The sequence below is a fragment of the Sinohyriopsis cumingii genome, chromosome 3, assembly GCF_028554795.1.
Source record: "Sinohyriopsis cumingii isolate HCF-2022 chromosome 3, ASM2855479v2, whole genome shotgun sequence".
Taxonomy (NCBI): Eukaryota; Metazoa; Mollusca; class Bivalvia; order Unionida; family Unionidae; genus Sinohyriopsis; species Sinohyriopsis cumingii.
The window spans coordinates 36,371,696-36,389,246 of record NC_142963.1 but is presented as its reverse complement, the minus strand read 5'-3'; the positions used below and the strand labels follow the sequence as shown (position 1 = coordinate 36,389,246).

General features: G+C 35.7%; 1 pseudogene; it reads left to right on the top strand.

Annotated features, from left to right (window-relative positions):
• Nucleotides 1-467: 467 nt before the first annotated feature.
• Nucleotides 468-2,873, top strand: LOC149802688 (adenosine receptor A2b-like; annotated as a pseudogene).
• Nucleotides 2,874-17,551: the final 14,678 nt, after the last annotated feature.

Below are 17,551 nucleotides of genomic sequence, written 5' to 3'. Positions count from 1 at the left end.
TTTCCTTGATTTACAACACTCTCAATAGAAGCGCATGCAACGTGGCTGTTATGACGATTTTAAGTTTCTAGAGGGATCGCAAATTAATTGCAAGGTCATTTTCTGAGTGTATAACACACAAATGGACTTGTGTTAATAGATGGCAGGCTGTGTAACTAAAGGTAAAATTATTTGCATTACTGTTGTTGGTAATGTTATTTTATGGTTTGGTTATCGTTTTAACCACAAGATGGGTACCAAAAATGGTAGATTTAATCTTCTTTATGTAACTCCTACACATCGATCTAACTTTACGTGAACAATTAAGATGAGTGCTCAGCAGATGCAGTCCTCATCGAGAAACATTAGAATATTACATCATGGAAATATTCATAGCTACCTAAGAAAAATAGTCGTGTGCTTGAAAAGACGTGCTCTCTTCTGATGTACATTTGGAAATATTAAATTTTGATTGGAATTGGACTACTATGGAGGTATGTTTCTAAAATCGTTGAATGAAATGAAGTAAACGTTTCGGAACGAGTTTGTGCATTTGAATTTATTTATATCGAAACTTTTCTTTTTTTAAAAGCGAAACATATCCCATCCCCCTTCCGCTCTCTACACTAATTAAATGATATTATTCTTTGACACTGTTACTTGACTGAGGTAAATAAAATAAGCTAGAAAGGTCATCAGATAAATGTATTAGGAGTGTATAATATAAAGACCCTGATTTTTAAAAACCGTATTTTAGTCCTCCTGTCGTTAAATGGAAATATTTCAGTTAATTTAATTAGAATACAGAAAGTTTTAACGTGGCGAACATTGTGATATGTTTGACATTTGTCCAACAGATTGGACAGGAGGGTTCAATTCTGTAATCAACAAAACATGTTTGTCCTTGTAAAAATTCTGCAGACCAAAAAACATCAAACTAAAAACAAAATCACAAAGGTAGAATAATTGCTACAATGGCATTAATCGATTCATCTGCATTTGCCTGATTTGTCTGACTTAGAACGTTTTTGTTAAATTGTCATAAACATATTAACAGAAATATTCATACAAATTTGTATTTATCTAACAGAATGTTTGCTAAAGCGTGCTTACGTGTTCTTAACAAGCCTACGTCCGTATAAAGCTTTAAAATATGCACCTAAAACAATATAAATAAAAAATATAGAAAATAACAATTGTTTTAAAGGTTCGAAAGTCTAAACATCCAATCTATATTGTTATGCAAATGAGCCTGCCAAGTTTTATTTGTCAACCTAAAGTGATTTTTGCGTAATCATGCATAAAAGGTTTTATAACAAAGAGCCCATTTCAACTTGTTAACAAATCTGTATTAAAAAAAATACACACAATTTTAAGATGGCCTAAAAGTAGTATCAGATCATCTACATATTTGTCCAAATTTTCATAACAAATTCTATTTGATTAAAAACGGTCATTTCACTTAAACATACAAGATATTTGTGAAAAAAATCCAAAAAAGGTCTCGAATGTGTAAAGATTCAGACATGGTTGGGGGATGGTTTCTGAAGCAAATATGCTATACGACTTATCATTATCGACCAATTAGTTTCTTTGGATGTCAAAGTTCATACTGAATTCTATTGTTAAATACATACTAAGGTACAAATGTTTGAAGACAGGATGCTTATATTTTCCATTCTCTAAATGAGTTCTTCCAAATACTTCCGGTGGGAGTGGGGTGGGGTGGGGGAAATATGGATTGAGTAATCTATTTCTTTTTGTTTTGTTTTGTGCATTTGCGTCAATTTTGTAGGATGATATTTATTTGTAGGATTCTGGGAACAATTCTGATGTAACAGTTCACATCCTACCATCCCATTCTAACCAGAGTTATGGACATGTGTCCAATTCTACGACCAACAACCAAGCGATACGGATTGAAGCTATTGTATTTCTTATCCTTCAAAGTATCGTATGTATTCTCACGTGTTTTGGAAACGTGATTGTCATCATTGTGATTCTGAAGTATCTTCGTTGGAGTTCATCAATAAACAAGTTTGTCATCAATCTTGCAGTGGCCGACTTATTCACAGGAATCCCATCTGGGTCTCAAGTATTCTATTTCGTTTTCCCTTCAATTCAAAGTGATTTTGCAGCTTGTCTCCTTCGTTACCAGATAGTCACTCTAATGACCTTGACGTCACAACTGACAGTTTTCTTCACGACGTTAGACAGATATCTCGCTATATGTCATCCGCATAAGCATCCTAGCAAAATAACTAATACTACAGTGAATCTGCTTATTGTGATGTCATGGGTGTATTCCTTAATTTTCTTTATCCTACCGTTAACTGGATTTAACAACTGGAAGAGAGGCATTCCTTGTTTATATCAACTAATCGTAAAACCGCTGCAGCTCTTCATAATGGCGTTAAATGTTTTGCTTTTTACAATACTTACACTCATTATGTACATGTTAATTGTACTTAAAGCTAGGAAATACTTATCCAAAGTACGTCCGAACCGAAGACGCCATTTGACAAATGCTTTAGACATGAACAAAAATACCCAAATAAGCAGAGATCGAAAGTTGCTAAAAGACTTTCGTGGCGCTAAGGTCGTGGCCGCTGTGACATTGATGTTTTCTGTCTGCTGGTTGCCGTATACGTATTTCCAAATAAGGGCATTTTTTAGATCTAGCGGATTACATCCAATCATGGGAATGGAACATTGCAAATTGGATTGTATTTGTAGGCATTGCCAAGAGCATAATGAATCCATTGATCTATGCATGGCAGCGTAGGGATTTCAATATGGCCGTCAGGAAGTTGTTCCGTAGACGCATACATGTAGATGTTCATCGTAGGCAACGGGGTTCTCCGACTTCAGCCGTAAATGAAACTAAGTTTTGACGGATATTTTTCACTAGGCATAATATTGGAACGTGTATCACGAGGCAGTATAAATGCGTAGGAAGTGCAATACTAAGTCTTAAACCATATAGCATATACGGGTTATTTAGGAGCTGTTTTTACTTTTCAAAACAATATAGTACTTTCTAAATGGACTGTCTCAACTTGAATCATACACGAAACGTGTATTCTAATAGTAGAATGGTAGAACCAACTAGCACAATGTAAATAGAAACAGACATCTTTTAAATTTTCATAGATCGTAACGTTAATAGTGGCCTAAATGCATTCATTTTTTGCTAAGATCATCAAATCACACGTTGATCTTATGAATGATCTATCTAAGACAGTGCTGTCCAATCTTTTTGACACCATGGGCCACTGAAAAATGTTTTTCTTGAAGCCGAGGGCCGCAGCAGAAAGCTGAAAAGCAACGACTAAATAGCTGCTCGAGCTCTGGCAGGCCATTTAAAATCAGTCCGCGGGCCGCGGGTCGGACAGCACTGATCTAAGATGATGAAAATGATACATTGCGCGTCTACTTTTTCACAAAATTTCCCTTATAGGGGTCCACTATAAAATACAGCCAGCCAGGCAAGATCTCCCCATTAACATCCAAAAGTACATGTGTGGCGAAAGTCATAAAATAAAAATAGTTTTATGTTCAAGCCTACACTGTAGGCTTCTTCTGAAGAAATGTGTTATTTTTTTTCCGGCTATTATTTTCAGCCAATCAACGACGTTAATTATTTTAAATATTACATTTCATATACAACCACTGTTAACCTGATTTCGTAGTTCGTGCAATAATTGGTTGTATGTGACTAAAATTACAATTTTATTTTTCTAGCAATTATTGAGTCAATAGCACTTTTCCTTCAAACCTACTACGAAAGCATAGTTGTTTAAAAAAAAAACCGTTTCACCATATAGAGGAATTTATTTCAATGTCAGAAACTGCTAAGATAATAAATTTATAACATTTTTGACAACATTTCTCTCCTTAATGTATCCAAAATTAATCATTTTGGTTCCCATGAAGATATCTAGCGCGTAACTTTAAATGAATTTCAATGCACATTGCACACAATCCTGGCTAAGGGAGGTAATCTGGACTTCTTACAAAGGTTCCAGGACGATATATCTTTCTACGTTCCTCAAAACATTACTCAGTGTCATCAGTATTCTTGTATAAAATCGGTAACATTTATTTTTCGTCCTTTTGAGTTCGATGGATGGCAAATATTTATATGAAAGTTGTGCGTGTATAGTGGTTACTATAGAAAAGGGAAGTAAATCTTGGAGCCCATAGTACAAAATATCGTGCTGTAAGTAAAAACGCCTAAAAAATTACACAACAAACCGCTTATTCCTAAAATTACAAGAAAAAATTCCGCCAAACTGGCTGATAACACCTGCTAAATGGATAAATACTATTTTATTCAAGTCCAGTTTTCATTGAGGGTATCTATTGTTAAAATGTCATATACAACTAATTCAATTCTCACAGACTGTAATGTTAGTATTTGAATAAATCACCCTTTCAGCATATCATTTAATTCGGCGTGCAGAGATATTAGCCAACATGATCACGAAGAAGAAAAAAAAACACAAGTATTACAGGATTACAAATATAATATCTTATTTCTTAGGATGCAGATAACACTGTTCTCTCTCTCTCTCTCTCTCTGTAAAAACTCTGTAGGAGTTCTATCACACGTTCTATGGAAGTATTCAAAAACAGAATTAATCATAACTTGGTTAATAGAGCGGATAAAGAGTGAGTGCAATTATCTATATTATTTATATATGAAAGAGATAGTTTATGCGTGCATAACAGATGAAAAATCTGATTAACTTACTCATATTAGATATATAAATTTATATAATTATAGCTGTAGATTTGTCTAACATTAAGAATGAAACAAAATTACACTTTCTGTCAGAAAAGTCCATACGCAAATTGCGCGTGGGGAAATTTCGATACAAAATGTCAACTTTACAAAAAGTTGTTTTTAAACTGAATATTAATTTATTGCTATTTACCAATTTATACATAGTAAGGTATGTGTTGATAATGTGTGAATGTAGAAATATATTTATGATACGTTTTTATATACAATAATGAATCCCTGTGTCGGTCAACTCGTTAGACCGTTTCCTCGCCATTCGGATTGTCCCAGCAATGTCTGGTGCAAGGAGGTTTCACATTATTAATGAATATGTTTATGTCTATAAATGCCCTGTATGTGTAGGTACACGCATATTTGTATTTGTGTACATACTTGTATACATGCATGATTATAGGCGTGTAGGTATGTGTGTTTATATGTAGGCAAATAATTGTGTTTATATATATATATATATATATATATATATATATATATATATATATATATATATATATCGAGAGAGAGAGACACAGACAGATGCGCATACAAATATATATATGCATAAGGCTACGTTTCCGCACACGGGTGGAAAGGATGGATGACATAAATCATAACAGTCGAAACCTCAGAATATGAAAATACTGTATGTAATATATGCAAATACAGATTTTCACTTTGAAATTCTCTCTCTCTCTCTCTCAAACCTCTGACAGTTGTACTAGCTATAGTTTAATCTTAGACGTACTATTCTGAATAGTTTCTCATAAATTGTTAATGGTGAGTCCAAAGCCAACCATACCACCGTAATGCGTCTGGGGTAATAAAGATAAATATGATGGATTTGGTAACGAGAAAAAATGGGGGAAAATATTTGGCCAAATTACTATACTTTTTTATTAGATCGGAAATTCAATCTTAAGAATTATATATGCAAGAGGAAACGTTTAAAGCGATGAAGATGATTTGCTGCGCACCTCTTTTTTAACAACAATGTATTTGTATACTATAAAAATCCAGCTCTTTAAGATCTCCCCTTTTATATCAGTTAGTCTGTGCAGCGATAGCAATGGAATTAAAATGGAAGTAGGTTCAAGCCTTCTAATGCGTACTGTTTACCCCTACACACGCTTCTTCCGAAAAAACTACGTTCCTGTTTTCGGTGAATTTTTCACCGAAAATGCAGCCTTAATTCTTTCAGATATGATGCTTAATGTACCAGCTCACACGGCTGGTTCCGCAGAATATAGATTAATTAGTTGTATGTGGTCAAATAAAACAGTGTTCCCAAAAATACTGGACTTCCTAAGTTACATGATAGAAGGGAAATGTTGACTATAATAGGAAAACGGTTTACCCGGCAAGTACGACAAAAAGACCCAACACATATTTGTATTAGTGATAGCATGTCCCCTATCCGCATTCTCTGCATGCGTAGTTAGGTGGATAAGGTGATCGAACGAACAGTGCAAAACAGCGATTTTATATCAGTATACCTGACCAAAATAGGAGTTAGCGATAATTTGCTTCTGCTAATTCATCTTACCTCTTCCTTATCCCTTTCAAGTCAGATATGCATTTTACAGTGCATGTGCACCTTATTCCAACACAGTATGGGTCTGACTGGTCAAATGGGATGGTGGCCCACTCGAAAACTGATTTGTTCAACAACAACAAAATTAATGTTAGCAGCTAAATTTAGGGGCGATAAGCGTGAAAAACAATTTTTAAACACGCCGTACTTAGGTTCATCTAGCGATCACAACTACCTTGTCAGAAGTAGAAGGCCCATAGTGCCGAGCGTTACCACTTGCGGAGTGCTGCCGTTCAGCTGGAGGCGTGCAGCCAAGAAAACAGATGAACTGTATTCCAAAAATAAGCGTAGGGCCGAAGTAGACGGCATTGCGTGCAGCCGTACCGGCTGAGCCTCGTTAGGCAAGAAGGAGAATGCCCGAGTGCGATAGGCGAGCGATAGCCTTACAACTGTGGCTTAAAGGAGTCAAAGAAACAATGAGCTAGAGGTAGCAAGGGAATGAACTTTCCGGTGTTCTGCAGAACGTACGCGCAAATGCGCCTTCCATATATAGCATGCGATTTATTCATTTATATATATTTTTATGTGTATGAATACGGCAATGTTAAGAATAATATAAAATACACGTAGTGCCTACTCTAGAGATACATTTTCATCTAGCTTCCAACTATTCAATGACTCATCAGATCCCTATTTACCAACAAATATCTGTTGCCAGTCTCTGCTGCTATCAATCTTGGGAATCATCATCTGAATCTTGGGAATCTTCATCTGAATCTTGGGAATGTTTTGTTTTGTTCTTCAAGTAATATTCAAGTTCTGATGGTGGTTTTGGATTTATGTTCTTTCTTTTTCTGTAATAGTTCATCAAACTTCTGTATCGATCTCCACCGCAATTTTTATAAATCTGATATAATCCTCTAACGCCGTTGTTACATCCAACACAACTTCGTGGACCAGCATGAGGATTTTTCTTTAAAATATATTTATGTATTTTACAATATTCTGCACTACACCTTTTGTTGCATTTATTTGTTGTTCCTTGAATTAACCACGCACAGTTGTTCATTATATGAATGATATCTGTTTAATTAAATTTACACCCCTTCTGCTAATATCAATTAAAAAATTGTTATATTAAAAATAATGGTATATCCAGAATCTCATACTGCAAGAATAGCACGAGAACGATTAGAAGCAATTAAAAAATTTCTTCCTGTCAGAGATTCATTTAGAAACAATCTACAAGCGCAGCAAGAAGCACAAGTTGAGTACGAAGAAGAAACTAAAAAACTGTTTAAACCCGTCACTGCAGCTACTGAAAAGGTTACAGCTGTCATCAAAGAAGATCATCTTCCGGTATCAAAACAAACAGCAGAACAAACTGAAAAAATAGCAAGAAGAACTAAACAGACAAAGAAGATTTTACGAGATCTTCCACCTGGCATAGCCAGGGAAATAGCTGCGGCTCAGCCTCCACCTGTTGGTGAGGAAATACTTGAAAGTATTGGAAAACTTCGTACTGAAGTCGCCGACGTGCAAAAAGAACATGCACCTAAACCCGAACTAGTAGAAAAAAAAACGTAGAATTGATTGCAAAATTTAGGAAAGGGGTTGTTGAAGAAATTAGAAATACTAAAGAAGAACAATTACCCGAAGCAATATTAAATAGTATATTTAATAAATCTAGTATTTTAAAACCCCATTATGAAAAAGTAAATGATAATAATCTTATTAAATATATACATCGCGTATATTACAACAAAAAACAAGCTAGAGGTCAGGAATATGAAATTATTAATGAAGAAGTAAAAAGACTTTATAGAGAGATACTGAAACAACTAAAACAAGAACAACTTGCCCAGCAGAAACTTCCTCCACCTTTACAACAAATAGAACAACAGCAATTGATGTTGAAACCATCTAGAGAGAAAAGGAAGCAGATGGCAAAGGAAATGAAGCGAAAAGCAGAAGAAAAATGGAAACAAGAAGGAGAAATATTTAGAGATATAGAAACTAAACAACAGGAGAAATTACGTTCACTGGGTGAAGAAAGAGATCCTGGCGATGATCCTCCAAGCGCTGTAGGAAGTGGGTTCCTGACTACATCAGAAGGAAATAATTTTATTTGTCCTGATAATATCCTCAATGACATGTCACGGTTAGAACTTCTCATAGGAGGAAGACGTGCCGGAAATAATTCATCAGAAATAATTAATGAAGCAGCTGATATTTGTCGGTGATTATTTCAAGGTGGTATCATGGATATCGGAGTTTACCGAGAACTTATCGATGAACTTGTTGATGACTAGTTGTTAAATAAATGGTAAATTAAAAAAGATGATCATACATAATAATCATCGTAAACCTGTACAGGTCAGAGCGGTGAACTCACGATTACCAATCTACAGAGCTACTTACGGAGATGGACTTGGTGATGTTGTGCGGGGATTATTCACAAGGATAGCTCCGAAAGCAGCACCCGTTGAAAAACAAATATCGATGAAAGCTATCGGTATTGTTCGTGAAAAAGCTCCTGGAGCAATTGTCAATGTTGCTGGTAAGGCGTTCTCGGCAATCAAAGAAAGACTAGCACGATTATTGCGACGAAAACAACAACCACCAGTGAAACTGTCAAGTACTGAAATTATGCCCGCAGACATAAGTAAAATAATCAATCAGGCTGCAAATCAAAAACTAGCGGAATTATCTAAAGAGGCAGAAAGAAATATAACATCAAATTTGATAGATCAAAGACTCAGTGAATCAGGAAATAATATTTCAAGCATGATATCAGGAAGTGGAGTTTCCAAGCACGGTTTTCGTGTTAGACGAAAATAATTATAATAAAATGTTTAAGCGCGAATCCGATGAAGCATTTGATATGGAGGCACCTGTCCTTAAAGATGAATCGGTACGTGATTATCAGTTTTATTCTTATGAGGCACAAATACCAGATCAACGTGGAAGAATTGAACTACAAGTTCATGATACAAGTAGATACTTTTTACCCGCTGAGGCTTTTCTTGAGGTAGAAGGTACAGTTATAAAAACGGATGATACTAATTACGGAGGTGCAGTAAAAGTTGGTTTTGTCAACAATGGGATTATGGCGTTGTTTGATAGCGCCACTTATATGATCAATGGAACAAATATTGAATCAATTCAGAAAGATGTAGACGTTGCTACAACAATAATAGGATTAGCAAGATATTCTGATGATTATACAAGATCAGCAGGTCCTACAATGATGTTTGTGAAAGATAACTCCAATCACCCTGAAAGCGATCCCTATAATATAAGACGACCAAGAAATTTTGCCAATAACACTGATGGTGATGTGGCCCCAGTGGTTCATGGTTCTAGCGAAAATTTTAACTTGGGATTTGCAACACGTAAAAATATGTTACTAGGAGACAATAGAAGATTTTCATGTGCAATTCCACTATCGCATATTTTTGGATTTTGTAGAAATTTTAGAAAGGTTATTTTTGGAGCTAGACACACGGTTGTTCTTGTGCGAAAAGGTGATGATAACGATGCTCTGTGGAGACCTGTTGGTGATGCTGGTAAAGTAATATTGTCTAAACTTTCACTGTGGATGCCGGTAATGACTCCAACGATCGCAGTAGAACAAAAATTAATTTCTTTCATGGACACTGGTGGTAAATCCCTATTGTCATGGTTAACAACAAGCACAGATAGTATGCAAAGTTACGTTAACGGTCAGTTCACATGGCATATAGCATCACAACAGGATGTTTCTGCACCGCGACATATTTTTGTTGCGTTTCAGGAAACTAATCGATTAGGCTCACAAGTTCACTCTCATATGATATTTGATAAACTAGGTATCACAGATATTTCTTTACGGATAAACGGACAACAAGAACCAACAGAAAATATACAACTAAATTATGAACAGAATCGTAAAGGACGTGCATATCATCGTTTAATGTCATTCATGGGACGTGATCAAAATGTTGATACCGGTTTGCAAATATCACAATATGATTTCAGAACTTTGTATCCGATTTATTATTTTTCACTGGAACATCTTGATCTATCAAAACAATCTGTCGTTGATGTACATCTTAAAGCAACATTGAATACAGGTGGTGCTAATTATAGAGCAATCGCGGTCATACTCAGCGATAAAGCCACGTTACTTGAAGGTGGTAGTGATCAAATGAGAGTCGTTGATGCACCAGTGGAAAATCTCTAATTATTCAGAAAAATATTATTTATATAAAAATGTCGTATAGTCATGTTAATGTTACTCTGACTCCCGGTCAGGTCAAAAAGCTTCAATCAAAAACCACCAACAAATACGGAACTAAAATATCACTAAAACGAAATCAGATGGGTGGTGGTCCAAACAAATTATCGTTGACAAATAATCAGATTAAACATTTCAATAAAGCCCTAGAATCAAAAACCGGAGTTCAAATACATCTTTCTCCGAGCGCTATAAAAGATATGATTAAAATAGGTGGATTGTTCCCACTATTAGCTGCAATACCAGCACCACTTGCAGCAAAAGCTGCTGCGTTACCTGCGATAGCCGCAGCTGCTGCACCGGTGTTAGCAAAAGATGCTGCGTTAGGTGTTGCTGGAGCGGCGGGTAAAAAAGTTTTTGATAAAATTACTGGTGGACGATATAGCAAAAAAAGGGACGCGGTCTAAGATTACCGGGATCTCGCTGGGGAAAACGTCTAAGGCTCCCACGTTAGATGTTCCAGCATCAAATTTTGATTTACTTGCGGCTGCTAAACGATTAAAAATAAAAGCCTTTAGAGGTGTTTTTATGCGAGATCAATTACCAAAACAACCAAACAAACTCGAAACAGGTATTATTAATCTCGACGAACGTTCCGGACCTGGTACTCATTGGGTATCATACGCGGTTGATCCACGTGGAATCGTTTATTTTGATTCATACGGGTTAGCTCCACATGCTGAATTTATCAAATATATCTCACCACTTCACGCAAGAACCAGAGGTTCCAAAGTTTGGTATTCAACGCTACCCACACAAACAATGACAGATCCGCCAATATGCGGCCGTGAAGTAATTAATGTACTCGACGCTATATCAAAATCATCCAAACCGCCACATAAAGTTGTGCATGATTATACAAGCAACCGATTCGTTGCGCGTAAAGCGTTTTAAATAGATCTTGGATCTTATATAATGGTTGATATTTACGGAAGAATATCTTCTATTAGTAAGAAAATAAAATCCGATGTTGATCTGTCGAAGTATGCGACTAAATATGAACTCGCTGATATCATGAATCTTGCTGGAGTTGATCCAGATGAGGTTGTTATTTTTCAGGATCGATATGGTAAACTAAAAACGAGCAATATCAGATGGAATGATATAGTTCGACGAGTACTCGGTGCAGTTACAGATAATATTCCCGTGTTTACTGACAGCGGCAAAATCAGAGATTCAAGTGTATCATTTACAACAATTAGAGATGAAATTGCAAGAAGCGTTGCTAATCGCGTGAAAAATACCGGTGACACAATGACGGGTGAACTCAGCATGAACGGAAATAAAATAGTGGTTTTAAGAGATCCAACATCCGACGAAGACGCAGCAACAAAAAAATACGTTGACACCGTAGATGGTAAATTATCCACGCTGCTGGCCGAGTATGACGTTCACGTGGGCGCCTTTGCAAAATTTCGCAGAAACCATCAAAGAACCGCAGAAGAATTCTTCGGCACTCCGTACTCCGTTGACATAAATCTCGCTGATATCAATACGAACATCGACACGATCAAACGAACACAGCAAGACATCGTAGAGGGGATTCCTGAGATCGTTAATAAAACCAATTTGATTAAAATTCCAGCCGGAATAACTCCTGGGCATATCACAAACATCGTATACACGATATCATCGGGATTCGCAACATGGTCGCAGCAAAATAAAACCATCAAATATACCGCAACAGTCACTGGCGTGTACAGGTTGTCTGTGTTCAGTGGTGCAAAATTTAAAATATTTACAACGTATATATGGCGTCATTCAACGGATAGGTTTTCCGGGGTTATATCTGTTATATTAAATAGCGGGACCGAAGAAATATTTATTCTGGAAGCAGATGATGAAACATTAGACTCAACATCTTACTGGTGGTGTTTGGAATTTGTAGCTGAAACACCTCAATTGTTTACTGTATAAAAATATATGGACGGTGCACAATACAGATACAATTAAGCGCGTGAATGGCAGGCGGCGCTAAAAGATCGAGTCGAACAATATACAGTAAAAGTACAAAAATATCGACGACGATTAGTTATCGTTGATGTGATTGTTTATTCAGTATCCGCTGTTGTTGCTGAAACCGGTGTTATATTATCAACGGTGACAATGATGGCACCAGCAGCCGTAACTATTTGCTTAATATCATCACAAACAAATATGCACCTGCATGAATGAAAAATTATCCGATTACATGATAAGATTGCATACAGCGACGGTCGCATATTCGAAGTTATCTTCGTTGTTATCAGCGAATCTCAGTGATGGAATTATATCTGATGTCGAGTTTTCAATGATGACTAAAATATACGACGAAGGTATCGGTATTAAAGACATAAATACTAATAATGATAGAATTACTCCAGCAGATCGTGACTAACACAACTCCGCCAAAGATAACGATAATCTCGGTAAGTTCAACTAATCCTGAATTTAGTATTAACTTTCCTACTGCAATTCCAGTAAAAGAAATTGCACTGGCTCAATTACGGGTATATTACAGCTGGCCAAATATCAGATCAAAATCATTTAATGGTACACCAGCAAATAATTTGCTTGTATTTGCTAACAAGAACAAACCAGATGGTACTCCTGACTGGATAGATGTTGGAATACCCACTGGTAGTTATGAGATCGAACAAATCAATGAGGAATTTCAACGTAGAATAAAATCAATAACCGGAAAAAGAGCAAAAATATCAATTAACGTTTATGAACCGACGCTGTCCTCAACGGTTGAGATGCATTCTCCTGATTATGCCGTTGATATTTATCAATCCACGATAAGATCCGTACTAGGTTGGCCTGAAATTCCCCCGGTGTATGAAGGACCACCACAACCAAAACGAGCTGATTTTACGTCAACAAGTAGCTCTGGTCACGATATTGAAATGAGTTCAAATTAGTTAGATTATATAGAATTAAAACCAGAGGTGATAGGGGGAGAACTTTATTTTGATCCTGTACTTATTTCTTATAATCTTAATAGACGTATTATTGCTTCGAATATTGATTCTATATTTTCTTCAATAAACTCAGATCATACAATACAGTTAAATAGTTTACGTGATAGTTTTCGGGAGTATTTATCTGATTTGACATCTGCGCGCGATAAATATCATCAGGTACATAGAGGTTTTAAATTTTATAGTTGATTCTTCTGAAATTATCTATAATAGAATTATATATGTAGTTCTTAAGTCATCAAGCGATTATAAAAAATCCTTCGCAACCAAGTACAAAATATCCGGAGCTGATATTGCAACATTTAAGTTCCCTGATTATAATCCAGATAGATTAAGAAAATCTGTCAATGATGTTATCGATGAACATTTTCCTAAAATACTCGATGCATGGAGAAAACTAGCCCCACCTCCAACTGTTCTCAGATATAATAATGATCCACATGGCGGCGGCAGACACGTTTCTCCGGGAATCGTTAATATAACCAGCACGATCGTGGTCAATCTGGTTTGTGACGTAGTCGATGGCAGCTATCAAATAGATCTCGGAAAATCAAATCAGGCTCAACAAGGATATATTTTATATACATTTACACCACAAGTTCCCCCTGGAAATTTAATCGTGCAAGAACCAACTAATCCTGTGTATCTGCGGTGTCACAATAATATGTTAACACGAATACATTTTAAGCTCACAGACCACCTTAATCGCTTAATTGACATGCGTGGAGAAGAGCTTGTGATAAATCTGTATGTGAAATCTTAATTAATCCAGTAAATGTTATATAATGTACCAGCACGTGATTGTTTTTTATACACTTAAAAAACGCCATCAGAACAGCGTTTTCAAAACACAGAGCAATTTAGTTAATGATGAATGCGGAAGCGAGAACAGTTAGATGAGCTCCGCCAAGAACATATTATTGAGATCAATTCGTACTTAAAATTATACAAATCAATCAGTTTGCTAATTCTGATGGGGTAATTGGTACTTAAAAGTATACAAATTAATCAGTTTTCCAAAAAATACTACAAAAAGATATTTTTATTATTATTCTGAAATATTTTATTTTTTTGTGAATGAATCTGATGGGGTAATTGGTACTGAAAATTATACAAATCAATCAGTGTGCTAATTCTGATGGGGTAATTGCCACTTAAAAGTATACAAATCAATCAGTGTGCTAATTTTGATGGGGTGGTTGCTACTCAAAAGTATACAAATTAATCAGTTTTCCAAAAAATATTTTATTATTATTCTGAAATATTTTATTTTTTTATGTAAATTAATTCTGATGTGATATACAGTGAGGGAAATTATATTACTACTCAGTCGTTTCCCACTGACATAATTTTTCTTAAGTATCTTATGCGGGTACTGATTGTTTTGTTTTTTTTTTGTTTCGTATTCGCTGGATAATTCCGACCTGATCTTTTCTATTGCAACAGAAAGAGGAATAAATTCATTTACTTGATCATCGTTCACCATAGCCAGTGACTGAAACATAGCTGCCTGAATCCGCTTTATGAACTTATATTGAGATGATAGAACGTACTTATTTTCATTTTTAAGTTCTTCTAACGTTTCAAAATCAGATATTATTTTTTCAGGATTTAGTTCATCAGATATATTTATTCCGTTTTCTTCTAGTTTTTTAATAGCAGAAATAATGTCTTTGATATTTTCATGGTTCATTATATAATATGTAAATCTTTAAAATAAAAAAAAAATTATCACTAGAACCCCTATCGAGTCTTTAGCGAGTTCAAGGTACAGGTACACGAAACACTACCCCGCTATGAGAGCCCCTAACCCGTCAAACAACGGTCTAGAGGCCCAAGAGGGTGTGTTTGGTGATGATATACAATGAAATGGATATATACAATGAAATGGGTATGTACAATGAAATGGGTATGTACAATGAAATGGGTATGTATAATGAAATGAGTATGTACAATGAAATGGATATATACAATGAATGAATGACGGCACAAACATATATTATGAAATTCGAGTTTTTTAGCAAGTTCATTAAGTATCAATGAAATGGGTATGTACACTGAAATGGGTATATACAATGAATGAATGACGGCACAAATATATATTATGAAATGAACTTCTATTCGAGTTTTTTAGCAAGTTCATTAAGTATGAAATGAAATATATACAATGAATAATTGAATAAGGACGGTACGAACAAATACGCTCAGCAAAAACCCACCCACAATAATCAAGCCCGTGGGTGATACGAAAATATGTATCAACCACCGGTTGATACGTGATTGAGTTTTGCTGAGCGCAGAGGCTTTTTGCTGCCGCCCCCTAATTATTATAAAAATCGCAATTATGCACAAACCACCGACATGTTGTCAGCCATGGGGATTCGATCCTGGACCGCGAGCGTCACAGTCCAATACGATACCGATTGAGCTATCAAATCTTGTTACAAACATATGCTTCGGAAGTTAATATATAGCTAAGGAACTAATTTCGAATAATATAATTCTGAATTCAAGAAATACGTTTATATAATATATTCTCACCAAACAAAGCTAAATTAAGGAATTTCATATTTACTATACCACGCCATGTATGATAGAACATCCGGTCTAGATCGTCTTATTGCCAGATTTTTCCATCCTCTCTATTACTCGATAAATAAATAATCACACATACATACACAATCTAGCATTATATTTCTGCACTGAACAAGGAAAATGCAACTGATTTTTAATTAAAAACACTATCATGGACCTACGAGTCAGTACATGCAGGATCCACGTGCGCTGTACATTGGATCTAAAATTAACCCGCCACGATCGATACAGACTAGGCGCTGGATTCTGCACTCAGTAAGCTGGGATATACATGTCGGTTTTCTGTAGGTTAGATGTAATGTCTCTGTGTTGCGCTGTTCTAATAGGGCAGAAAAATACACGAACTGTAAAATCAACCCTCCAAAAGTGCGTTCATGTATATTTTAATTCCATTAATACTAATACTAATTCTGTCTTATTAGTTGATTTTGTTCATAGTGAAACTTGCAAGTAACCCAGGTCTACAAAATGAAGGGGTCAATTAGACAATAATAGTGATCCTGAATTTCTTCCCAACACAAATTTATCAAAATCAATCAACATCATAAATCCTTTCAGTAATGCATACTGTTCGACTGACCTTGGATGTTATGACCATAAATTACCTCCCTTTCATGAGTCAAAAAATAAGTAGTATAATAATGACAATTTCTGACCCCCCCCAAAAAAATAAAAATAATTCGAGGTGGTGATGAGAGTTAACAGTACTGAAAGGTGATTTTCTGCTTATATTTTTTTGAGAAAGCAGATCTGGTTATATTTTCTGCTACTCTTTGTACTGAAGACGGATTAATATCAAAGTATTTCGCAGCAGAACGTATCGAACGAAATGTAATTACTTCGCCAGTTTCTGTGTTTGTGGAATTTACCGCCCTCTTTCCGATTGATTTACATCTTCCATTATTACCACGTGCAGAGTTCACGTTTTGTGTGACAACACGAAGGTTGGATAAGGAGTTGTTCTGAGGATCCCCGTCAACATGATCAATAACAAGATCATCTTTGATCACTCCGAAGAAACACTCATACGTGAATCGATGACACAGATATCTTTTCTTCCCAACTGTAAATCTAAGATAGCCAGTATTAGAAACAACGCCAACCGGTCTCTTCAACCTGCAGTGTCTGATCATGCCATAACGATCTGATTCATAGTTTGTTATTGTGGGATGTGGGACAAATATATTTTGCTCCATATATGCAATAATATTATTTGTTCAAATCATTGTTTGTCTGAAATCTTGATATATAATCCTCCACGGATTTTATAGCGTTTTCACTATTATTAATTTTTTTGTCATAATATCTTTTAAGTTCTCTGAACCGTTTTCCACCGCACTTTCCACATAATCTTGTTTTTCCTCGCACTCCAATACCACATCGCAGACACGGTATTGGTCCTAGACTTCCTCGTCGTA